Raw genomic sequence first — 26,336 nt, forward strand, 5'->3', positions numbered from 1 at the left:
GATAAGGGTCTGGTATGGATTTTAGAGTAGACCCCACGCCGTTTAAAAAAAAAATTGTCATGAGGTTCCCCTTTAATTTACATACCAGATCTGAATGGTGGGGGCTCGCCTTTTTTTTCACCAGCAAATGTTTTTTTTTTTATTCATCTGTCAGCAGGGAAGCCCATTGACAGCTGGTGACTCGTCGGTTGTTAAGGATGCCAAGGTCGGCTTAACAATCAGCTTTTACTGCGCCCTGATTGGGCAAAGTTTCCTGCAAAGAGTCCTGCAAATTTGGGTGTTCCCCAAACGGGGAAAACAGCCAATGTTTATCCCAAACTCATGCTCAGGTGTAACCGTTTGCCCAACACTAGTGGCTAGTAGAGAAGGCCTCTCTATACAATTGTGGTCAGTGAAGTGTCTATTTACATTGGTGGTCAATGTAGTGCCCCTTTACATTGGTGGTCAGTGGAGGAAAATGCGCTCTTACATTGATTGTCAGTGAGGTGCCCCCTTTCTTTCCTATTACATTGCTAGTCACTGTAATGTCTTTCACATTGTTGGCGGTACGTGGTAAAATATCCCTTAACCTGAAAAATAGGCTCAGACCAGCCACTGGCCTGTTTATTTCTGTGGAGTTAGCTGTATCACTAGACTGACTTGAGGGACATCATTAGATGAACAAAAACAATTACTGGTTGTGATGGTGCATTAGTGGGGGCTAATGTTCTTTATATACTTAAGCCAAATCTTTTTAAGATTCCAGCCGGGTCCTGGAGATGAGCCCAACTTATTCCTGTGGATGGCAGAGAAAAATTTGGATGCTCAGAAGTAGAACATTGGTCTAGGATTGTTAACCTCAGGGAAATTAATTTTAAGTCAGAATATGTAATATTTTTCAACGTGCCAAAGCTTTCAGGAAAGAAAGTGTAGCTTAGCTTCTTTTCTGAGAAAATCAAGCCAAGACACTTTACAAGGTTAATACAACTTCTCTAGAATGTTTAGGAAAAAAAATACAAAAGAATATTTAAGAAAATACATTTCTTTTTAAAGAAATATATGCTTATAGAAATATATGTGCTGCCATTGCTGACCTCCATCTTAAAATGAAAGCTGCCTTGCAACCATGATAATGTCATTGTGAAGTCTGAAATTCTTATGGACATACTTGTCTCTGGTTAGAGGCTCAAAGTATCTAAATCACTAGCTCCTCATAACACCAAGGGGACCACAGATGTCATACATTATGATCAGAAAAGCATAATACCTTATTCTTCTCAGCACCGATTTGCTTAACCCTTTGACTGTCAAGGACATGTACTACACATCATGGCCATCCCTCCCCAGATAGACAAAGGCATGTATTACACATCATGACAGTGGTAATATTTAAAAATTGAGGGACTTGGATGGTGGATTTAGGTGAGTTTAGCTTACTTCACAAGGTACGAAGGAAAAAAGTGCAGAATGGGTTAATATTTGCTTAGAGATTGGCTTCAGAGTGGTCTTATCTCCAAAACAAAGAAAAAAAAATCAAAAGACTGAATATTTGCCTTTCCTGCTGCCCATGCCCTTGAATACTGTAAGGCCCCGTTCACACTTGAGCATTTTGTAACTTGTAGCTCGAAGTTCAACTTTTGTTTTCAATAGCTCTTGTTTACTTCTCAGTGTCCTGCCACTGGTAGCAAAATGCCTGTTGCTCAAAAAAGTACATGAGCTACTTTTCAGGCAGAATTAAGCATTTTAGTCTCCATAGAGTTAATTGAATATGCCTGAAAAGTGTGACATGAGCTTTTATTGAACGTTTTTTCAAGTGTTTTCTACTCAAACACCGGCTCCCTTGTCCTTTTCTGGCAGCACTCCACACCTTTTAGTTGAAAAATGCCTGAAAAAATGCCTGACAAAAGCTGCAAAAATGCAATTCTGCTCCATAATACACTCAAAAACACTTGAAAAAAAATGCTTCATAACGTGACACTTAGGTGTGAATGTTGCCAAGTTCATTTGAATTGTTCCCCTGAAGTCTGTTGGGAAGCTGACATTTTGGGAGTGTCGATCTCCTGTGATCCCATGGATCCCATGGATACTTGTCACTATTGTATTTCTCAATGAGGAACCAGTAAGCTCTGCGGGGGACCCAGAAGACTGACAATCTGACTTTGGGGGAGTATTTCTATTAATCGGAGTGGTGTTCAGTGACATAACAATGTTAGTTGAATCCCTGTAAGCAATATCATTGGAAAGTGAGTTAAGAGAGATTTTCTGGGCCATGTCTATATAGGCAGGACAGGATTCTATAGTATGTACACCATTCCAATAACCTCCATAAGTAATAAACTGTCCTGTGGCTAGTGCAGAGCAAAGACCTGCAGTTCCAGTATGGCAACAGGTAACATTAGAGGCTGTTCTCTGCAGAATGTTATGTGATGTGCTTATAACAACCTCAACCTGTGCAGAACTGCCAAATCTTTCCGTGTCTCAGTGGTCTACAGTACAGCTGTCAAAATGTAAGCTATACCCTTGTCCGTCCTTAACCACCTCCAATCCGGGCCTTTTCTGGCATTTTTGGTTCACATGTAATCCTCTGTATTTTTTGCTAGAATATTACTTAGAACCCCCAAACATTATATATTTTTTAAAGCAGAGGCCCTAGAGAATAATTTGATGGGTTTTGCAATTTTTTCTATCACACAGTATTTGCACAGCAGTTTTTAGAACGCAAGTTTTTGAGAATTTTAATGAAAAAAAAACACAATACTTAACTTTATTTGTAAAATGTAAAAGATGATTTTACACCAAGTAAATAGATACCAAACATGTCACACTTTAAAATCGTGCACACCTTTACAGGTTACCATTTTGGAATTACAGAGGAAGTCTGGTGCTAGAATTACTGCCCATAATCTGACATTCACAGTGATATCTCACATGTGTGGGACAATCGCTGTTTGCGTTCGTGCAGGACCGATGGGCGCGTTCGTCTTTGTGCGTGAGCACAAATTACTTTTATTGCTGTCACAAGGAATGAAAGCATCCTTGTGACAGCATTTGGCAGTGACAAGTACTCTTTATGGAGAGATCTGGGATCTATGAGACCCCAAATCCATCCTTTCCACTTAAAGGCATTCAAAACACCAAGATCTGTGTTTTTGAATACTTTAGATTTTTAGAAAATGGCGCCAATTGTTTCAGAGTAAACTGGGAGTGATATCATGTCATCACTTCGGTTTACTGTTAAGAACAGCAGATCATAGCCGATCCCAGCTTTGCTTGGCTGTCTGGCCACCCGGAGATGGGGGAGCCTGGAAGAGTCAAGGAGCAGCTCAGCCAGTGGTTCTCTCCAGATTGGAATTGACTCCCTCTTCCAGGGACGGCTCACCTGCAGCCCCATCCAGCACTCCCTGCCGCATCGGACAGTGGAGAGAAGAGGGGAGATCAGAGTGTCAACAAGGTAAAGAGGCCTCTGATCACCACATGCCCGCCCGTCTCTCGCGATGGGGTGAGCGCTGTATTTCTGATCGTCTCCCGTGCGCCAGGGGGGCTGGGGGGGAGTGATGGCCCCCCCTGCCGTCTCCTGCCGGGGGGGGGGGGGTTTCAACCTGACTAACCATGTAACTATGTAAATGCAGAAGTTTTTTTTTAATCTTAACCACTTCAGCCCCACAAGATTTTACTTCCTGACCAGAGCACTTTTTACAATTTGGCACTGCGCTCCTTTAACTGGTAATTGTGTGGTCATGCAATGCTGCACCCAAACAAAATTTGCATCCTTTTTTTTCCTACAAATAGAGCTTTCTTTTGGTGGTATTTGATCACCTTTATTTTTTGCGATATAAACAGAAAAAGGCCGCAAATTTTGAAATAAAATATGTTCAAATTTTTGTTATAAAAAAATACAATGAACTCAATTTTAGTCATACACTTAGGCCAAAATTCATTCAACCACATGTCTTGGGGGAAAAAAAATTCAATAAGCGTATATTTATTGGTTTGCGCAAAAGTTATATTGTGTAAAAACCAGGGTAAATTTTCTGGAATTTACGCAGCTTTTAGTTTATGATTTCCTATGTAATTTCTTGAGGCGCTATAATGGCAGGGCAGTACAAACCCCCCATTTTGGAAAGTAGACACCCCAAGTAATTTGCTGAGAGGCATGTTGAGCACATTGAATATTTTTTCTTTTTTGTCACAAGTGTTTCAAGTGATTGGAAAATTACAAAAAAAATTTAAAATTACACAGTTGTCAACTGAATTTATATATTGCTCACACATGCCATGGGCATACGTGAAATTGCACCCCAAAATACATTCTGATGCTTCTTCTGAGTACAGGGATAGCAAATGTGTGAGACTTTTTGGGAGCCTACTTGAGAAAAGTCTCTGCCACAGACTTGAATGTAACTGAGGGACATAGACAAACTTAAAGAGCTATCATATGGTACCAGTATCTCTCAGCCGGTCCGGCGATACTGTATAAGTGTAGATCCATGAAGTGTCCTTCAACTGAGCCTCCAGGCTCCTTCAGAGAAGCTAGCCTTGCACACGGCCTTCTCCTGAAGAGTCCTCCCCTGGATGCTTCTCCAGTTGCTGGGCCTCTCCCTTAGATGAGACGGCACCAGACCACCTTTGAATCAATAGGACCCGATATCCATTCAGGCCTGTCCTTGCAGTTGCGTCGCCTCAGGCTAGCCAGCCCCAAGACTTGGAAATGCATGGTTCTGCACCCCAGGCCAGGGGGGCCACAGGGGCTGGTCAGGAGGACCAGAACCAAACAGACAGAAAATTATCTCCCGAACAGAACACCAAGCCCACGTGATCTCAGTACATTAAATACCACCTCCCCGAATGCACAGCAGGAGAACACTCCCACTGGGCTCATTCCGAAAGAAACATAGCATTCAATACACCCAGCTAGACTGTGTTCTCAAACTTGCCGACAGTGATAGCGACACCTGCGGTCAAGGAGAACCCAGTGCAACTCAGCCAGACTGGTACTGAAACCATAAATTTAGTAAAATTAGCCCCAAAACCCAACTGTGGTTTCAGGAGAATTAACTTTGAAAAACATATAGCGCATGCTTGTCAGGTGCCAGTGCTACACACTTCCCCCTCCCATTTAGACAATGTCCTCATCGTCAGGGAAGAGAAGAGAAAAAAACACTTTCAGTACTGAAAATTGAGTACCTGAACTTTAAATTTGAGATGGGGAATGGAAAGGAAATAAACAAAGAACATGTAATACTTTTAACAATTGACACAAGCAAGACACATAGTACACAAACCCCAATTCCTAACTATCTACACCACCCACTCTCCGGTAGCTTGATAGATGCTCTTGGTGATTCCTGAAAAGAAAAACACAAAAGAACAACAAAAACACATACTACGTCTACAATCCTAGAAGGCAGAATCTCATTCTCACCAAAAATTAGATTCTCTCTCCATTGCTGAAAACCTACACGTTTGTGTGCTACAGTCCAAGTAATTTGTGCAAACCCACACCACCTAGTGGTAAGAGTAATGAAGTGCAAGTCCTTTTAAAACTTTAAAGTGCTGTGGCCCGTGGATGGCCCTGACACGGAGCTTCCTTTAGCAAAAACTAACTATCTAGCTAGCCCCACAGTCCTTGTATTTCAAAAACTATTTTGAGCAAGAAAAAACAGTCTCTGTAGTTGTTCTACCAATAGAATCTTGGATCAGGCAAAGTTAGTGCCCTTCCTTTAGGCTGCATTCACACCTGAGCATAGCGTTTTCAACCGCGATTCGCTGAGTTTTTTACTGCGATTTGCAGCGTTTTTTACTGCGATTTTGTGCAGGGCAAAAGGTCACCAATGTTAAAAGAAGAAAAACGACAAAAAAGGGTCCGGAACTTGTTTGAGCTTCAGGCGTTCGGCTTCAGGTGACATGTAGTGGAGATGTGAACCATCTCCATTGAGAATAATAGAATTTTTTCCCTCTAGCGTTTTGTAGCTACAGGCTTCAAGCTACAAAACGCTCAGGTGTGAATGGGGTCTTAGCGTCCACTGTAGTGATAAAAGAGACAACATTGTCCTTTTCTGGCCAGCAAATAACAACCTTGTCTGAGTAAATGTGTCTCCCAAAGCTCCAATGCTGAAGATACCCGATGAACCGCTCATACATAGCGGGGAACATCCTTGTTTCCTGAAGGGTTTAGGAACTTTAAAATAGTCCCACACATCACTTGCATACCAATGCTCTAAATTTTCCTCAATTTCTTTCATAATTTCCTTGGGAACGTAGGGGAACTCCAGACCATATTCTGTTGCCACCCACTTGTCCAGCAGCCGCTGGGACCGTGCGAGCCTGGACAGAGCTCGAGCACTTCCATCCCCGGGAGGCACACAGGAATTTGGTGATTTGCACACCATAGCAAAGGACATCTTCCTGGGTTCAGGCAAACTAACAGGTTTTGTCAAAGTCAAATCAATAGTTGTAGGGGTTCCCTCCCGAGGCGATGCACTCCCCGAATTAAGGGCTTAACAGCCAGAAACATTGCAGGTTGCGGCCACATCATCTGCATTGGCCCACAACATCTCTTGGGAAAAAGTCTCAAATTGTCATCCCTGATACATCGGAGAGGGAATCTATCTCTGAATCCTGCAACTCCTCTGCTGGTAGATAATTACATACATACAGTCCCGGTTAACACAATTTCCCCAGATTTCTCATCCGTATCTGTAACGGACTCCATGGAAGTGATCTCCTTCCCTTGATCTGACTTGGGCAAGTGCTGGGATGGACCTCTATTGCGGCCTTGACATAGTCCACTTTCTTTAAAGCAGGCACGGTAGTTGTGCTGATAGTCGATGATAGTGATGTCCATGACATCCGGAGTGGCTCCTCCAGTAGCGGTGGTGACAGCATCTCCCTCTGGGACACTGGCTGTAGTAATCAGCATAAAAGTTGTAGGCCTCGCCACAGGAGCATAGACAGCAGACTCTTCGGTGGCAACGCCCATGCCCCAGTCCATGCAGTACGCCCGTGGCGGCATGGTGGGTTGCTCCACTTTGAACAAATACTCTCCACAATGCAGACAACGGACAAACAGCCAGAGACTTGCGACCAGTCCCTCGCACTTGTTGCAGGACATTCCCAATGCCTCGACGTCTCCAGTTGTGTACAGTACAAAGCGCCCCTGTGGTCTCAGGTGAATTCCTGTATCGGTTAGTAAAGTCCCAGGCAGTCTCAGCCCACGTACACACGATCGGAGATTTTGCCAACAAAATCCGTCGGATTTTGCCCGTCGGATTTAGTCCGACGGATTGTGTCCAAAACTGTTGCATACACACGGTCGGGTCAAGTTGGCGAAAAATCCGATCTTTCAGAATGTGATGACGTAATTTCGTTACGATGGGACTACATTCAGGCTAGTAGCCAATAGCTTTGATATAGGAATTTGATCTGAGCATGCGTGGCACTTGGTCCGATGAAAATGCTCTACACATGATCGGATTAGGTCCGTCCGGCCCAGTTGGTCGGGAAATATTTCCAACATGTTGGAAAATTGGGTCGGACGGAGATTCGGACGGAATCAGTATGATGCATACCACACACAGTCGGATTATCTGACGACACGGTCCGATAAGACTCATTCCGACAGATTCTCCGACCGTGTGTACAAGGGCTCACACTTGTGGGATTCCCCACCGAAAGGCATCCTGGGTACCATGATGGACGATGTTCCTGGCACTTGGAACATTTTCTTTTTCTTCCGCAAAGAAACGCAACCTCTTTCCTCTTTCTCCTACGACACACTCACGCGGTACCTCGTGCAGGGAAAAGAAACAGGCAAGACTCCTCCCACTGGCTCCTCCAGTCATGCAACTCACGGGCTTTATCCAACTCCGCCCACAGTTTACGCGCCAACAGTGCCCGTCAATCATTCCTTGCGAAAAATGACGCAGTCCAAAAACAACCCTCTACCATTTAGATTCCACATGAACAGCTCTTTTTAGTTGCGAGAGGTAACGGTAATTCCCGGACGAGCCCCCACATGTAGCACTGACCCCCGAAGGAGCTGCTGTTTTTATTGGGCTAGGTTGACTAAAGCACATACACCCGAGGTAAGTATAGTAACAAGTCCTATTTGCAACCTCAGAACACCCAATAAGAAGACAGTATGTGACAGGTCTAAACTACGTGGCATGTTCACTAATGCCAGGAGCCTGGCAGACAAGATGGGAGAACTAGAGATACTGTTGTATGAGGAGGATTTAGATTTTGTAGAAATTTCCGAGACTTGGTTCAAGAGCTCCCATGATTGGCTAGGAACCATTCAGGGGTATTCCCTTTATCACAGGGATAGTGAGGGTAAATAAGGGGAAGGGGTGAATATCAAGAATGATGTACAAGAGAATGTGAGAGATTACATCACTAGGTGAGCTAGGGAGGAGGTGAATACTTATAGGTAGAGTTCCAAAGGGATGAAACTAAGGGGAAAGTAATACTGGGAGTATACTATAGGCCCCCTAACCTGAGGGAGGAGGGGGGTATGGACCTCCTATCACAAACTGGATTAGCGGCAAGGATGGGAGGTGTCATCATAATGGGGGATTTTAATTATCCAGACATAGACTGGGCAAAAGGAACTGCGCATTTGTCTAAGGTTCACCAGTTCCTAAATGTCTTGCAGGACAATTTCATGGGTCAGATGGTAAACTCACCAACTAGAAACAGAGCGTTACTAGACCTACTGATTACTAACAATACAGACCTGATCACGGCTGAGGAAATAAGGGGCAATTTAGGAAACAACGATCACATATCAATTAGGTTCAGGATAAATCACGCAAATAGAAAACATAAGGGCAATACAAAGACACTGAATTTCAAAAGAACCAACTTCCCTAAAGTACGAACCTTATGAGAAGATATAAATTGGGATAAAATCCTAGTAACTAAGAACACAGATGAGAGATGGGTTTGCTTTAAGAGCATATTAAATAAGGGCATTAACCAGTGCATCCCATTGGGAAATACATGTAAAAGATCAAACAAAAGTCCTGGATGGCTTAACGCCAATGTAAAATGGCATATAAAAGCTAAGGAGAAGGCCTTCAAAAAATACAAGGCTGAAGGATCATCATCAGCATTCAGACTTTACAAAGAATGCAATAGGAAATGTAACGGTGCAATTAGAGCAGCTAAGATAGAACGTGAAAGACATAGTGGAGGAGAACAAAAAAAGAAATTCTTTAAGTATATAAACAGTGAAAGAGGGAGGACAGACCGTAATAAGAAAGGGAATCTGGTTACAAAGGATGGGGAGATGGAGAAGGTATTGAATTTATTCTTCTCCTTAGTCTTCACGAGGCAATTGGGGGGGCTTCAGTAACCAAAACTGCAGTGTTTAGGCAGAGATCATCTGGGCTGGACAGCTTAAGTAGGCAGCACTGACGAGCAGGATATCATCAACAGGTGAGTAACTGTGGAGAGATAGAAGCTGGCAATTAGCTGACAGCTGAGTGGCCACCTCAGAGAAGGAAGGACTGAGCCCAGCTCTGACTCCATTGTTCCTAATTTTTACTGAGAGTCTACTGACTGGAATGGCACCAGCTGATGAGCAGGAAACATTGTAAGTAGATCTGAACAAATTAATGGGGTGGGCAACTACATGGCAAATGAGGTTTAATGTGGACAAATGTGGATAAATAAAAAATAATGCATTTGGGTGGCATTCACTGCAAGCAAATTATTACTTCTCAACCAGTCTAAATTGGGATTCTGCAAGCCATTGGGGGAAGCCCCTGTGATTAGATCTCACAGTGCCACATGCGCCAATTCCATGATCAAACAAGCGATTAAAAAGTGGCAGGCTCATGTAATAATTGTCCACGTACAAGTGGTACCCCTTTGGGGATAAGGGTGACACCAAGTTCCAAACAATCTTGCCAGCACTCCCTATGTAGTCTGGCTAGTTCCCGGGCTTCACATGACTATCTCTTCCCTCGTAAACCATAAAACTATATGTATAGCCTGTTGCCCTGTCACAGAGCATACAGCTTATACAAGGTGGTCCACAGCTGAGTAGAGCCAAGCCTCATTTTTAGCCCCAATAGATTGAATTAGAACACCCTGCTAGACAGGACTCTATTCTTTGCTAATGGACGGATCTATTACGGAATGACCACGCTGGGCAGATGCCACTAATTGAGGATCTATCATGCTGAATTCATTTTAATTACATGTAAGTGGACAAATACATTTGTGTATCAAATAAATCTGACTGATCCTGACCTAGAGGCGCTTCTTTTTGTTTGTTTTTAGCCGTAACACTAATACGGTGATCACTGGTGACAGGGGCTAAAAGGGTCAACTAGAGGGCAATCAGAGAGTTAGGTTATTAGTTAATATATTTTTTCTTTTTTGTCACAAGTGTTTCAAGTGATTGGAAAATTACAAAAAAAATTTAAAATTACACAGTTGTCAACTGAATTTATATATTGCTCACACATGCCATGGGCATACGTGAAATTGCACCCCAAAATACATTCTGATGCTTCTTCTGAGTACAGGGATAGCAAATGTGTGAGACTTTTTGGGAGCCTACTTGAGAAAAGTCTCTGCCACAGACTTGAATGTAACTGAGGGACATAGACAAACTTAAAGAGCTATCATATGGTACCAGTATCTCTCAGCCGGTCCGGCGATACTGTATAAGTGTAGATCCATGAAGTGTCCTTCAACTGAGCCTCCAGGCTCCTTCAGAGAAGCTAGCCTTGCACACGGCCTTCTCCTGAAGAGTCCTCCCCTGGATGCTTCTCCAGTTGCTGGGCCTCTCCCTTAGATGAGACGGCACCAGACCACCTTTGAATCAATAGGACCCGATATCCATTCAGGCCTGTCCTTGCAGTTGCGTCGCCTCAGGCTAGCCAGCCCCAAGACTTGGAAATGCATGGTTCTGCACCCCAGGCCAGGGGGGCCACAGGGGCTGGTCAGGAGGACCAGAACCAAACAGACAGAAAATTATCTCCCGAACAGAACACCAAGCCCACGTGATCTCAGTACATTAAATACCACCTCCCCGAATGCACAGCAGGAGAACACTCCCACTGGGCTCATTCCGAAAGAAACATAGCATTCAATACACCCAGCTAGACTGTGTTCTCAAACTTGCCGACAGTGATAGCGACACCTGCGGTCAAGGAGAACCCAGTGCAACTCAGCCAGACTGGTACTGAAACCATAAATTTAGTAAAATTAGCCCCAAAACCCAACTGTGGTTTCAGGAGAATTAACTTTGAAAAACATATAGCGCATGCTTGTCAGGTGCCAGTGCTACACACTTCCCCCTCCCATTTAGACAATGTCCTCATCGTCAGGGAAGAGAAGAGAAAAAAACACTTTCAGTACTGAAAATTGAGTACCTGAACTTTAAATTTGAGATGGGGAATGGAAAGGAAATAAACAAAGAACATGTAATACTTTTAACAATTGACACAAGCAAGACACATAGTACACAAACCCCAATTCCTAACTATCTACACCACCCACTCTCCGGTAGCTTGATAGATGCTCTTGGTGATTCCTGAAAAGAAAAACACAAAAGAACAACAAAAACACATACTACGTCTACAATCCTAGAAGGCAGAATCTCATTCTCACCAAAAATTAGATTCTCTCTCCATTGCTGAAAACCTACACGTTTGTGTGCTACAGTCCAAGTAATTTGTGCAAACCCACACCACCTAGTGGTAAGAGTAATGAAGTGCAAGTCCTTTTAAAACTTTAAAGTGCTGTGGCCCGTGGATGGCCCTGACACGGAGCTTCCTTTAGCAAAAACTAACTATCTAGCTAGCCCCACAGTCCTTGTATTTCAAAAACTATTTTGAGCAAGAAAAAACAGTCTCTGTAGTTGTTCTACCAATAGAATCTTGGATCAGGCAAAGTTAGTGCCCTTCCTTTAGGCTGCATTCACACCTGAGCATAGCGTTTTCAACCGCGATTCGCTGAGTTTTTTACTGCGATTTGCAGCGTTTTTTACTGCGATTTTGTGCAGGGCAAAAGGTCACCAATGTTAAAAGAAGAAAAACGACAAAAAAGGGTCCGGAACTTGTTTGAGCTTCAGGCGTTCGGCTTCAGGTGACATGTAGTGGAGATGTGAACCATCTCCATTGAGAATAATAGAATTTTTTCCCTCTAGCGTTTTGTAGCTACAGGCTTCAAGCTACAAAACGCTCAGGTGTGAATGGGGTCTTAGCGTCCACTGTAGTGATAAAAGAGACAACATTGTCCTTTTCTGGCCAGCAAATAACAACCTTGTCTGAGTAAATGTGTCTCCCAAAGCTCCAATGCTGAAGATACCCGATGAACCGCTCATACATAGCGGGGAACATCCTTGTTTCCTGAAGGGTTTAGGAACTTTAAAATAGTCCCACACATCACTTGCATACCAATGCTCTAAATTTTCCTCAATTTCTTTCATAATTTCCTTGGGAACGTAGGGGAACTCCAGACCATATTCTGTTGCCACCCACTTGTCCAGCAGCCGCTGGGACCGTGCGAGCCTGGACAGAGCTCGAGCACTTCCATCCCCGGGAGGCACACAGGAATTTGGTGATTTGCACACCATAGCAAAGGACATCTTCCTGGGTTCAGGCAAACTAACAGGTTTTGTCAAAGTCAAATCAATAGTTGTAGGGGTTCCCTCCCGAGGCGATGCACTCCCCGAATTAAGGGCTTAACAGCCAGAAACATTGCAGGTTGCGGCCACATCATCTGCATTGGCCCACAACATCTCTTGGGAAAAAGTCTCAAATTGTCATCCCTGATACATCGGAGAGGGAATCTATCTCTGAATCCTGCAACTCCTCTGCTGGTAGATAATTACATACATACAGTCCCGGTTAACACAATTTCCCCAGATTTCTCATCCGTATCTGTAACGGACTCCATGGAAGTGATCTCCTTCCCTTGATCTGACTTGGGCAAGTGCTGGGATGGACCTCTATTGCGGCCTTGACATAGTCCACTTTCTTTAAAGCAGGCACGGTAGTTGTGCTGATAGTCGATGATAGTGATGTCCATGACATCCGGAGTGGCTCCTCCAGTAGCGGTGGTGACAGCATCTCCCTCTGGGACACTGGCTGTAGTAATCAGCATAAAAGTTGTAGGCCTCGCCACAGGAGCATAGACAGCAGACTCTTCGGTGGCAACGCCCATGCCCCAGTCCATGCAGTACGCCCGTGGCGGCATGGTGGGTTGCTCCACTTTGAACAAATACTCTCCACAATGCAGACAACGGACAAACAGCCAGAGACTTGCGACCAGTCCCTCGCACTTGTTGCAGGACATTCCCAATGCCTCGACGTCTCCAGTTGTGTACAGTACAAAGCGCCCCTGTGGTCTCAGGTGAATTCCTGTATCGGTTAGTAAAGTCCCAGGCAGTCTCAGCCCACGTACACACGATCGGAGATTTTGCCAACAAAATCCGTCGGATTTTGCCCGTCGGATTTAGTCCGACGGATTGTGTCCAAAACTGTTGCATACACACGGTCGGGTCAAGTTGGCGAAAAATCCGATCTTTCAGAATGTGATGACGTAATTTCGTTACGATGGGACTACATTCAGGCTAGTAGCCAATAGCTTTGATATAGGAATTTGATCTGAGCATGCGTGGCACTTGGTCCGATGAAAATGCTCTACACATGATCGGATTAGGTCCGTCCGGCCCAGTTGGTCGGGAAATATTTCCAACATGTTGGAAAATTGGGTCGGACGGAGATTCGGACGGAATCAGTATGATGCATACCACACACAGTCGGATTATCTGACGACACGGTCCGATAAGACTCATTCCGACAGATTCTCCGACCGTGTGTACAAGGGCTCACACTTGTGGGATTCCCCACCGAAAGGCATCCTGGGTACCATGATGGACGATGTTCCTGGCACTTGGAACATTTTCTTTTTCTTCCGCAAAGAAACGCAACCTCTTTCCTCTTTCTCCTACGACACACTCACGCGGTACCTCGTGCAGGGAAAAGAAACAGGCAAGACTCCTCCCACTGGCTCCTCCAGTCATGCAACTCACGGGCTTTATCCAACTCCGCCCACAGTTTACGCGCCAACAGTGCCCGTCAATCATTCCTTGCGAAAAATGACGCAGTCCAAAAACAACCCTCTACCATTTAGATTCCACATGAACAGCTCTTTTTAGTTGCGAGAGGTAACGGTAATTCCCGGACGAGCCCCCACATGTAGCACTGACCCCCGAAGGAGCTGCTGTTTTTATTGGGCTAGGTTGACTAAAGCACATACACCCGAGGTAAGTATAGTAACAAGTCCTATTTGCAACCTCAGAACACCCAATAAGAAGACAGTATGTGACAGGTCTAAACTACGTGGCATGTTCACTAATGCCAGGAGCCTGGCAGACAAGATGGGAGAACTAGAGATACTGTTGTATGAGGAGGATTTAGATTTTGTAGAAATTTCCGAGACTTGGTTCAAGAGCTCCCATGATTGGCTAGGAACCATTCAGGGGTATTCCCTTTATCACAGGGATAGTGAGGGTAAATAAGGGGAAGGGGTGAATATCAAGAATGATGTACAAGAGAATGTGAGAGATTACATCACTAGGTGAGCTAGGGAGGAGGTGAATACTTATAGGTAGAGTTCCAAAGGGATGAAACTAAGGGGAAAGTAATACTGGGAGTATACTATAGGCCCCCTAACCTGAGGGAGGAGGGGGGTATGGACCTCCTATCACAAACTGGATTAGCGGCAAGGATGGGAGGTGTCATCATAATGGGGGATTTTAATTATCCAGACATAGACTGGGCAAAAGGAACTGCGCATTTGTCTAAGGTTCACCAGTTCCTAAATGTCTTGCAGGACAATTTCATGGGTCAGATGGTAAACTCACCAACTAGAAACAGAGCGTTACTAGACCTACTGATTACTAACAATACAGACCTGATCACGGCTGAGGAAATAAGGGGCAATTTAGGAAACAACGATCACATATCAATTAGGTTCAGGATAAATCACGCAAATAGAAAACATAAGGGCAATACAAAGACACTGAATTTCAAAAGAACCAACTTCCCTAAAGTACGAACCTTATGAGAAGATATAAATTGGGATAAAATCCTAGTAACTAAGAACACAGATGAGAGATGGGTTTGCTTTAAGAGCATATTAAATAAGGGCATTAACCAGTGCATCCCATTGGGAAATACATGTAAAAGATCAAACAAAAGTCCTGGATGGCTTAACGCCAATGTAAAATGGCATATAAAAGCTAAGGAGAAGGCCTTCAAAAAATACAAGGCTGAAGGATCATCATCAGCATTCAGACTTTACAAAGAATGCAATAGGAAATGTAACGGTGCAATTAGAGCAGCTAAGATAGAACGTGAAAGACATAGTGGAGGAGAACAAAAAAAGAAATTCTTTAAGTATATAAACAGTGAAAGAGGGAGGACAGACCGTAATAAGAAAGGGAATCTGGTTACAAAGGATGGGGAGATGGAGAAGGTATTGAATTTATTCTTCTCCTTAGTCTTCACGAGGCAATTGGGGGGGCTTCAGTAACCAAAACTGCAGTGTTTAGGCAGAGATCATCTGGGCTGGACAGCTTAAGTAGGCAGCACTGACGAGCAGGATATCATCAACAGGTGAGTAACTGTGGAGAGATAGAAGCTGGCAATTAGCTGACAGCTGAGTGGCCACCTCAGAGAAGGAAGGACTGAGCCCAGCTCTGACTCCATTGTTCCTAATTTTTACTGAGAGTCTACTGACTGGAATGGCACCAGCTGATGAGCAGGAAACATTGTAAGTAGATCTGAACAAATTAATGGGGTGGGCAACTACATGGCAAATGAGGTTTAATGTGGACAAATGTGGATAAATAAAAAATAATGCATTTGGGTGGCATTCACTGCAAGCAAATTATTACTTCTCAACCAGTCTAAATTGGGATTCTGCAAGCCATTGGGGGAAGCCCCTGTGATTAGATCTCACAGTGCCACATGCGCCAATTCCATGATCAAACAAGCGATTAAAAAGTGGCAGGCTCATGTAATAATTGTCCACGTACAAGTGGTACCCCTTTGGGGATAAGGGTGACACCAAGTTCCAAACAATCTTGCCAGCACTCCCTATGTAGTCTGGCTAGTTCCCGGGCTTCACATGACTATCTCTTCCCTCGTAAACCATAAAACTATATGTATAGCCTGTTGCCCTGTCACAGAGCATACAGCTTATACAAGGTGGTCCACAGCTGAGTAGAGCCAAGCCTCATTTTTAGCCCCAATAGATTGAATTAGAACACCCTGCTAGACAGGACTCTATTCTTTGCTAATGGACGGATCTATTACGGAATGACCACGCTGGGCAGATGCCACTAATTGAGGATCTATCATGCTGAATTCATTTTAATTACATGTAAGTGGACAAATACATTTGTGTATCAAATAAATCTGACTGATCCTGACCTAGAGGCGCTTCTTTTTGTTTGTTTTTAGCCGTAACACTAATACGGTGATCACTGGTGACAGGGGCTAAAAGGGTCAACTAGAGGGCAATCAGAGAGTTAGGTTATTAGTTAATATATGGGGGTACCTGATGCTATAAAAACCTGACGGTAAAACTAACAAACTAACTGGCTAACCCATGACACTAATACAGCTATCAGACTATAGATCTGTACGTATATCAGTGACACTGGTGACAGGGGGTGAAAGGGTTAACTGGGGGTGATCAAGGGATTAAACCTTTAGTAGGGGAGTTTAGGAGGTACCCTAAAGCTACCTGGGCCTACTATTAACTGCCCTAATGCTGATTGGATTCACAAATGACACCAATGTAGTGATCAGTGAAAAATTTGAAAACTGCACTTGGGGACACAGTGACAAGGAATGAAGGGGTTAACTGGGGGGGCGATCCAGGGGTTAAAAGTGTGGCTACGTGTACTGGTGTTAGTGTAGTGGTGTTGCAACTCACAGTTAGATGTCCTCTCTCTTCTCTCTGGAACCAAAAAGAATGCCAGGAGGGGAGGTGACATCACTTCCTCTGCCTGTGTTTACACTTACAGGCAGGGGAAGCAGTTCATTCACCAGAACCAATCAGCAGGTCCAGGCCAGAAATCATTGCCCGGACCTGAGGATTGATCAGCTCTGAAACTAATCTGATCGCAGCGGGCACGAGCGCCGTACGGGCACGGGGTTTTGCCCAGCGGTGCCCTTCTCCCCACGTATATCAGCGCGAGCTGGTCGGAAACCGGTTAAGCTAAAAAACCTTCAGTGTACAGCATCCCCCCCCCAGCCCCCCTAATACTTACCTGAGCCTCACCTCTATCCAACTATGTCCATGAGTGCCTTGGATGTCTGGGGGACTCTCCCTCCTGACTAGCTGAGACATAATAGCGGCTCCATTGGCTCCCGCTGCTGTCAAAGTCAGACAATCAGGAGAGAGAGAGGGGTGGGGCATAACCATGGCTCCATGTCTGAATGGACACACAGAGCTGTCGCTGGGCTTGGGTGCCCCCATAGCAAGCTGCTTGCTGCTTGCCAAGAAAGCCGGACCTGAGAAGAGGAGAATCTGGGCTGCTCTGGGCAAAACTACTCCACAGAGCAGGTAAGTATACCATGTTTGTTATTTTTAAAGGTAAAAAAAAAACGGGAATTTAGTATCACTTTTAACCCTTTCCAGCTGCATTTATTTGCCGTTCTTTCCTGGAAAAGAAGGGAGCGGCAGGGAACCAAACTAAAAATAAGTAAACATTGTTGGTATTAGCCCTTGTATACATGGTCGGACATTCCGACAACAAAATCTGTCGGATTTTGTCCGACGGATTTTGTCCGAAACTTATGTTGCATACACACGGTCGGAGAAAGTTGTCTGAAAATCCGATCGTTCAGAACGTGGTGACATTATTTCGTTACGACAGGACTACGTTCAGGCTAGTAGCCAATAGCTTTGGTCTAGGAATTTGATCTGAGCATGCGTGGCACTTTGTCTGATCGGAAATTCTCTACAAACGATAGGACAAAGTCCCATCGGACCATGTTGTCGGAAAATTTTATAGCCCAGCTCTAAAAGTTTGTCGGCCGCATATTCCGACGGAAACAGTCTGATGGAGCCCACATACGGTCGGATTATTCGATAACATGGTCCGATCGGACATTTTCCGTCGGAATGTCCGACCTTGTGTACAAGGGCTTAGGGGGATAAAAACAAATCTATTGCTTTTTGTCTGCTTGGGAAAAACATAGGAGTTGATTTACTAAAGGCACATAGATTGTGCACTTTACAAGTGCAGTTGCTCCAGAGCTTAGTAAATGAGGCAAAGCTTCACTTTGCAAAGAGTACCCAATCATGTGCAAGGAAAATTTAGAAAAAAACAGCATTTTTGCTTGCACATGATTGGATGATGGAAGTCAGCAGAGCTAATTTACGAAGTCTTGGAGCAAATGCTCTTAGCCCTTGTACACACGGTCGGAGAATCCGTCGGAATGTGTCCTATCGGACCGTGTTGTCGGATAATGTGGTATGCATCGGACTGATTGCGTCGGAATATCCGTTTGACCAAATTTTCCAACTTGTTGGAAATATTTTACGACAAACTGGTCAGATCGGACATACTCCGATCATGTGTAGAGAATTCCGATTGGACAAAGTGCCACGCATGCTCGGATCAAATTCCTACACCAAAGCTATTGGCTACTAGCCTGAACGTAGTCCCGTCGTAACGAAATAACGTCATCACATTCTGAACTATCAGATTTTCCGACAACTTGGTCCGACCGTGTGTATGCAACAGTTTCGGACACAATCTGTCAGACAAAATCTGTCGGACAAAATCCAACGGATTTGGTTGGCAGAATGTCTGACCGTGTGTACAGGGGCTAACAGTGCAACTGCAGTTTGCAAAGCATACCGTCTATTTGCCTTTAATAAATCAAACCCTTTGTGTGGTGCAGGAACGCATGTGAAAGCACATGTTTTCCTGCACCGCATGGAACCACAATGCCTTCTGCAGACATGAGCGGTACTCTTAATCTTACTGGCACACCCATGCATCTAGTGCACACCCAGGCATCAAATGCAAGTGCGCTTTTGGCTGCCAAAATGCATGGTACTACACTACCATGCAGTTTGGTGTGGCAAATTTAAAAAAATCGTGCTAGCACTACTTTGTGCAGGTTAGGCAGCCCATTTAAAATTATTGGCTGCCTATAACACACCACGTAGGAACACACAGGAGCACACAAAAAACGCACACACTTGGACCCACCTTATGGTGTGAATATCTTTCTAAACATATCCGAGGGTTGAGTTATGGTCTTCAAACAAAAGATTATCTTGAAGGTTCAATGGCTAAGCACTGCAACTTCCTTAAACTAGAAGAAGACCAAGTGAAGACAATGCTCTGAGTAGCCAATCAGATTTCAGCTCTCATTTTACAATAATAAAAACAACCATCTATTTGGTGCTGGGCATTACCTGCGTTTGTTATTCCCTCAATTTAAATGATAGCAGGCTCAGTTAGCACAGGGCCTCATTTATAAAATGTCAATGCTAAGAACTTTTGTTATTGCTCCCAGTCCCAATCAGATTCAACTTTCATAAGCCAACTGTCATGTTCCAGGGCAGACTAGAATGTGATTTGTGTCTGCGGGGAATTACCAGTTCTTTATGCTGACAGTTTGATACATGAGGCCCGGTACTAGAGAAGCATTGCCCTTTTTGACTTCCAGGTCAGTAGATTCCTTGTAATGGTTATTCATATGTACTGTATTCTATGCTTGGCAGTAGAACTGAATACATTTCCTATATTTGTATTCACAAGCTTGATAAAAGGCTTGACAGCATACATATGCATGCATAGTTATGGATTTATAATGCATTTAAAACACCTATTTTATTCTGTTAAATAGTACCAACAGCTTCTGCGCTATTTTTTTATATTGTACATAGAACAATTCACGGGGCGTGGCTTGAGGTCCGAGGAAGATGGTCGCTAGTTGCTGAGCTCTCACTCCCTGAGGTCCTGCTACTGCACAATCGGATACCACTTAACCATCTAAAATGGGGAGCACACCGCAGAACCCTTCGGGGTTACCCTCCCGCTCTTCTAGGAGCCAGGATACCCTTAATCCTCAGCAGATCCCGGAGATTTTCCGAGCACGGCCTAGAGGACAGGCGGCAGACAACCAGGCCGCCCCACACGAGGCATCCCCTCATGGCAGGAGAACCGCCAGATCTCGTAGCAGAAGCCCGCAAGCTGCATCGCCTGATGTTGCATCGCCTCAAGCGCTTAGCCTGGCGGATTTAAAGGCAATGACAGCGGACATAAAAGGGGCACTTTCGGCGGCTGTGTCGGAGCTCAGAGCAGACTTTCAATCTATGGTCCTGAGAGTTGAAGAAGTTGAGGAGACGCAAGCCCGCCATGATGTCACCCTTTGCAGAGTTCAACAAGTATCTGAATCCCACGCAATTCACCTCCGTGATATGAATCGCCACTTAGAAGATCTTGATAACCGCGGACGGAGACACAACATTCGGGTGAGAGGATTGCCCGAGTCTATCGAAGCTTCCCAACTATCCCGTTCTGTTACGGCCATATTCAATGGCCTCCTAGAAAGACCACCTGATACGCCTATCATCCTAGAGAGAATTCACAGGGCCCTGAGACCCAGAGGCAGAGAGGCTGATCCCCCCAGGGATGTCATCTGCTGTATTGCTGACTTTCTATTAAAAGAAGAGATCATGCGTAAAGCGAGGAACGGGGAAAGGATTCACTATCAGGGTTCTGACATAAAACTTTTCCAGGATCTCTCAGCCATCACCTTACAAAGGAGAAGGGAGCTGAGGCCTGTACTAGATGTGCTACGAGCTCGTGCCATCCCATACAGATGGAAGTTTCCTCTATGTCTCTCCGTTTCCTACAATGGTCACACCGTTAATCTCAGGGTGCCGGAAGATTTGGATCACTTTTGTAGCTCGCTTAACCTACCTCTTGTGGAAGTGCCTGACTGGTACAGCGATTTCCGTTTGCCTACTTTACAGAGAGTTGATTCCATGGATGGCATTTCAGAGGCTGGGAACTACAGCATCAACAGACGCAGGAGAGCTCACCCCCCGCCTCCCTCTCCCAACGCCCGAGGCAACTACAGGAATCACAGCCCCACTGCCTCGCCTGACCACAGGAAACCTCGACGATCTTAACTTTTTCCACCATGGAGCGGTATGTTCACCCTTTCCCTGCTTACTGTCTGCATACCCATATCCTCTACCAATATACTGTTCTGGACTGAGATCAGTTCGGCTATGCACTCCCTCTCCTCCCCGCTTTACACGTTGTGCCCTGCACTGCTTGTGAACACACAGCTATCTATCCATTAGTCTCCGCTTTCCAGCACTAACCCGTTCTGGTTTGTGAAATATTCATCAGCGGTTCTCCCCCCTCCTTACACTCTGAGCTTTGCACTGCCTCTGAGAGTGCTCTTCCGTCATGACCTGTTACGCTGCCTATTTGCTGAGACTCAGCGGTATGGGACCCATTAGTTTCGGCCATTCATCTTCTGCCACAACGAAGGGACACAGCACTGGCTCACTGCTGTGTTTTGACAGACAGCTGTTCTCCAACGAAGGGACTTTACGTTTTTTTTTCCTTTTTATCTCCCCTTCGCTATTTTCGTTTCGACCTGTTTTGCTCATTCTCCTGTGATGCCATGTCGAATCATCGCTGCCCTCTTCGGAGCTGCCTCCCCTCCCCCGATAACTACACTTCTCCCTCTCCTGCTAACCCTTGAGGGGAAGGATTCGGATGGTTCTCCTACCACTGATGTTGCAGCGCAATGATATTATCCCTCTTGCTCCTATACCGCTTTACCTCATTGCTTGTGTGGTCTAAAAGTTTGTTAGCTCATGCCTGATTTCTAGCTGTTTTTCAGTTTTTCAGTTATTTTACCAAACGTATTACTCTGGTTTGATATTATGGACACAGAGGAGAGGGAAGTTTCTCCACGATCCATTCACATTTCCCTTTCTCTGTGTACATACACTATGCATACTCAGGTTATTATTTGTTCTCATCTGTTCCTCAGCAGCTCCTGTGACGGGATATATGTTCTTTATTTTGTTTTTGTGTGTTTATTTCATGTTCCCTTTTCCACTAAGTTTCTCTCACGAGAGCTCTGTGCAGTTTACGATCGTTCTCTGGGCGCACCCTCCTTACAGGTCGGTATGGTGGTCACAGATCTGACATGTAGCTTGTCTATGACATCGTTAGACCGTTTTGTTACGTTAAGATTTATAGATTATGCTTCTGCTCTCCGTCATTAATATTTTGTCTCCTATGTTGCTCGATTAAGTTTAACTGGATATTGGGTGACATCTATTGTTCTTTCTCTTTATTTGTGCTTTTATGCCTCTCTCTCTGCATCTAGATTTACATACCTGTAACGAGTAACCTGTTAACTGTCACTGGCATTACATGGCGAATCACTCTTTAGGTCCAGTTTGCTCCTTTCTATGCTGCATTCTCCGAACAGACACATTCCACTCCTCTCCCCTAGTAACGCAACCATTCCTTATATTTGATATCCCATATTTACACTTCTTTGACCTCTAGGAAACACGAGAACGACTCATCTTGTTTTGGTCACCAATCACTCTCCACATCGGAAATCTCTGTGAGATTCTCCTGACCCATACTGGTTTTTATATTTTGTTGGGAATACCTTTTCGGTACTTTCCGACTCCAGTGCACTTCCACTTCACACGTTTTTTTTTTCTTTTTTTTTTTTTTTTTTTTCTTTCTCTTTTCTTTTCTCTTTGTTTTCTTTCCTTTCCTTTTTTCTTTTTTTTTTTTTTTTTTTTTTTTCTCTTTCTTTCTTTTTTACTGGATCTTCTTCTCACCACTGTGCCTACCCAATCATACCTTTGTCTAACCTCTATCACTGCTCCTCCTTCCCCACTCCCCCCCCCTCTCACACCCCCCTTCAATTTTGTTTAGAGCTCCATCACTCGTCTCACATTCCTTTGTGCTATTACATTTTTCTCTCCCACCCCATACGCCAGAACGCACACTAGGATGCCAACCGCTAACTCACTTAAGATAGTGTCTATGAACGCTAAAGGATTGAACGTCCCAGAGAAACGTTCTAGCTTTTTAGCGCATATGAAATCCCTGAAAGCCGATGTGGTTTTCGTTCAAGAGACCCATTTTAGCTCTCAAGCCACTCCAAAACTCGCCAATTACCACTTCCCACACGGTTATCATTCCACTACTCCGCATTCCAAGACGAAGGGTGTTTCTATATTGGTCGCCAAAAATACTCCGTTCCAACTAATTGATTCCGCTATAGATGATCAGGGAAGGTTTGTTTTCCTCAAGGGTGTTCTACACAACAAACCCATTACATTAGCTAATATTTATAGTCCTAACTCTTCGCAAGTCCCCTTTTTTAGGTCAATCACCGATCACCTAGCTGCCTTTCAATCAGGTATTCTGATATTAGGGGGGGACTTTAATCTCCCCCTAGACCCTCTGGTAGATACATCGACTGGTACCTCTCTTCTCCCGTACAGGGCCCTAAAACAGATCAAACTATCTTTTCAACAACTTCTACTCCACGACACTTGGAGGACCCTACATCCGACTGAAAAGGACTATACATTCTACTCTAACCCGCACGACCGATACTCTAGAATAGACTATTTATTATTGACTCAATCTGATCTCCCATACCTTCAGCGAGCTACGATAGAACCCATGGTTTTATCAGACCACCATCCCATTTCAATTACTTTGCAGTTGCCCGCAATACAAGACCGCACACATACATGGAAATTGGACCCCACAATACTGACTGACACTGCACTGACTTCCCAAATACAACAAAGCCTTCAGGACTACTTCATAAACAATAATACTCCAGATACTTCCTTCATCACACAGTGGGCTGCCCATAAAAGTGTGATAAGGGGGAATCTCATATCTATCACGGCCAAACTAAAAAAAGATAGGAAACGACACTTATCGGGCTTATATGAAAAACTTAAAGTACTCGAAACAACGCACAAACGGACATTAGCCGCCCAAACTTTGCATGATTTACAACTAATTCGCACCTCCATTAGAGAGGAACTAGGAAAAGCAATTCACAAGAAATATATACTTGCCCAGCGACAATTCTACGAATTCGGCAATAAGAGCGGCCACCTTCTAGCCCAAGCACTGAAGACTAAACGAGCTAAAAATACCGTACATACCATACATACCTCCACAGGTACGAAACTCACTTCCAATAAAGACATCGCCAAGGAATTTGAACGTTTCTACTCCGCTTTGTATAACATTGACCAATCGGATACACCCCTCGCAAATAACCCTCTCAGAAAAAATAAAATCATAGACTTCCTGGACAAATTCTGTCCCAAAATTAACAACGCAGACATAGTGTCAGACCTGGATAACCCCATCTCGCAAATAGAATGGGCGACCGCCCTCAAGCAAACCAAGAGTGGCAAAAGCCCTGGCCCTGATGGCCTACCAGCGGTCTATTATAAGACCTTCTCGGAGGTTCTTCAAGAACCATTTAGGAGAGCCTTCAACTCCGTATCTGACACTATGCCTCTTCATCAGGACATGCTCGAAGCCCATATTGTAGTGATACCGAAAGGCGACAAAGACCCGACCCAGACTGAAAATTATAGGCCTATTTCCCTTCTAAACACTGATCTAAAAATTTTCTCCAAAATTATCGCTAACAGACTTCTCCCACTTATCCCCAAATTAGTTTCTACTGACCAAGTTGGTTTTGTCCCAGGCCGAGAGGCAAGGGACAACACGCTTAAAGCCCTCAACATCCATCACCTGATAACGTCGACTGCCCAGAGGGGTTTTTTCCTCTCACTGGACGCGGAGAAGGCATTCGACAGGGTAGCATGGGATTACATGCGGGGGGTCCTTCAGACCATTGGTTTGGGACCCCAGATACGTAGATTTGTTGATTCCTTGTATGCATACCCAAAAGCGAAGATCAGAGTCAATAACACCCTGTCGGATGCCTTCTCCATACACAACGGAACCAGGCAGGGATGCCCTTTGTCCCCGATTTTATACATCCTTACTCTGGAACCCTTCCTGAACAGCCTACGGGCAAATACAGACATCACGGGGGTCCGTTCCACAGTGAAAGAATATAAAATTGCCGCTTACGCGGACGACATCTTAATGTTCCTTACTAACCCTCACATAACGATCCCCTCCCTGTTAAAAGAATTTAACCTATTCCATTCCCTCTCCAACCTTAAAATAAACTTCAAGAAATCTTATGCCCTAAACATTTCATTATCTCCCCCGGAAGTAGAAAACTGTAAACATAATTTCCCTTTTCAATGGACTGATGAAAGCATCACATACTTAGGGGTCCAAATCACAAAAAATCTGGATGATCTGTACGCTAAAAATTATATTCCCACACTTAATAGAATTATATCTGACCTGAAAAAATGGAATAAACCGATCTTCTCTTGGTTCGGTAGAGCCTCTATTTTGAAGATGAACATATTGCCCCGTCTTCTTTATCTTCTACAAGCTATGCCTATCAAAATTCCTCTGGCTTTCTTTAAGTCCTATAAGCAAATTTGCACCAATTTTCTTTGGAACGGGCAACAACCCAGAATTAGTTTCCTCCAACTCTCCCTTCCTAAAAACAAAGGTGGAATAGGCCTGCCAGATATCAGCAATTACTTTAAAGCTACTCATCTAACTAGGATAATAGATTGGAACGTTCATTCACCTTTTAAAGACTGGGTAGCCCTAGAAGCTTCATTCATAGCTGCCCCTCTGCAGCACTTACCTTGGATTGCTCACTCTACTAGGATGGCCACGGTCAAATCTCACCCACTTGTTGCTCCTACTATCCAATGCTTCCACACTACCTGCACACAAAATAACATCTCGTCCCCTTCTAGCCCTCTTACCCCGTTGAAAATGAATCCAAATTTTACTCCAGGTATGCACAAGTCCTTCCTCATTCAGCACTGGACACAAGAACCGATATTGGCTAAATCTTTCTATAAAAATGGTCGTTTGCTCTCAGCCAGACAAGTGGCTCTAGATATGCGTTCACCACCTATACCTTTCTGGACATTCCAGCAAATTCAGCATTTCCTGACACATTCCACACGACATTTAGAGTACTCTAGGTCCCTGACTCCATTTGAACAACTTTGTTCCTCCACGACGCCTATGACACATCTTATCTCTCTAACTCACTCTCTTTTGTTTGAAGGCCAAGACCCAACAGTTTCTTTAGCTTGTAAAGCCTGGGAAAGAGATTTGGACACTCCCCTTTCCTGTGAGGACTGGGAAAACA

This window comes from Lithobates pipiens, unplaced genomic scaffold (genome assembly GCF_037356315.1).
Source record: "Lithobates pipiens isolate NorthernLeopardFrog02 unplaced genomic scaffold, aLitPip1_a1.2 Scaffold_8, whole genome shotgun sequence".
NCBI classification, from domain to species: domain Eukaryota; kingdom Metazoa; phylum Chordata; class Amphibia; order Anura; family Ranidae; genus Lithobates; species Lithobates pipiens.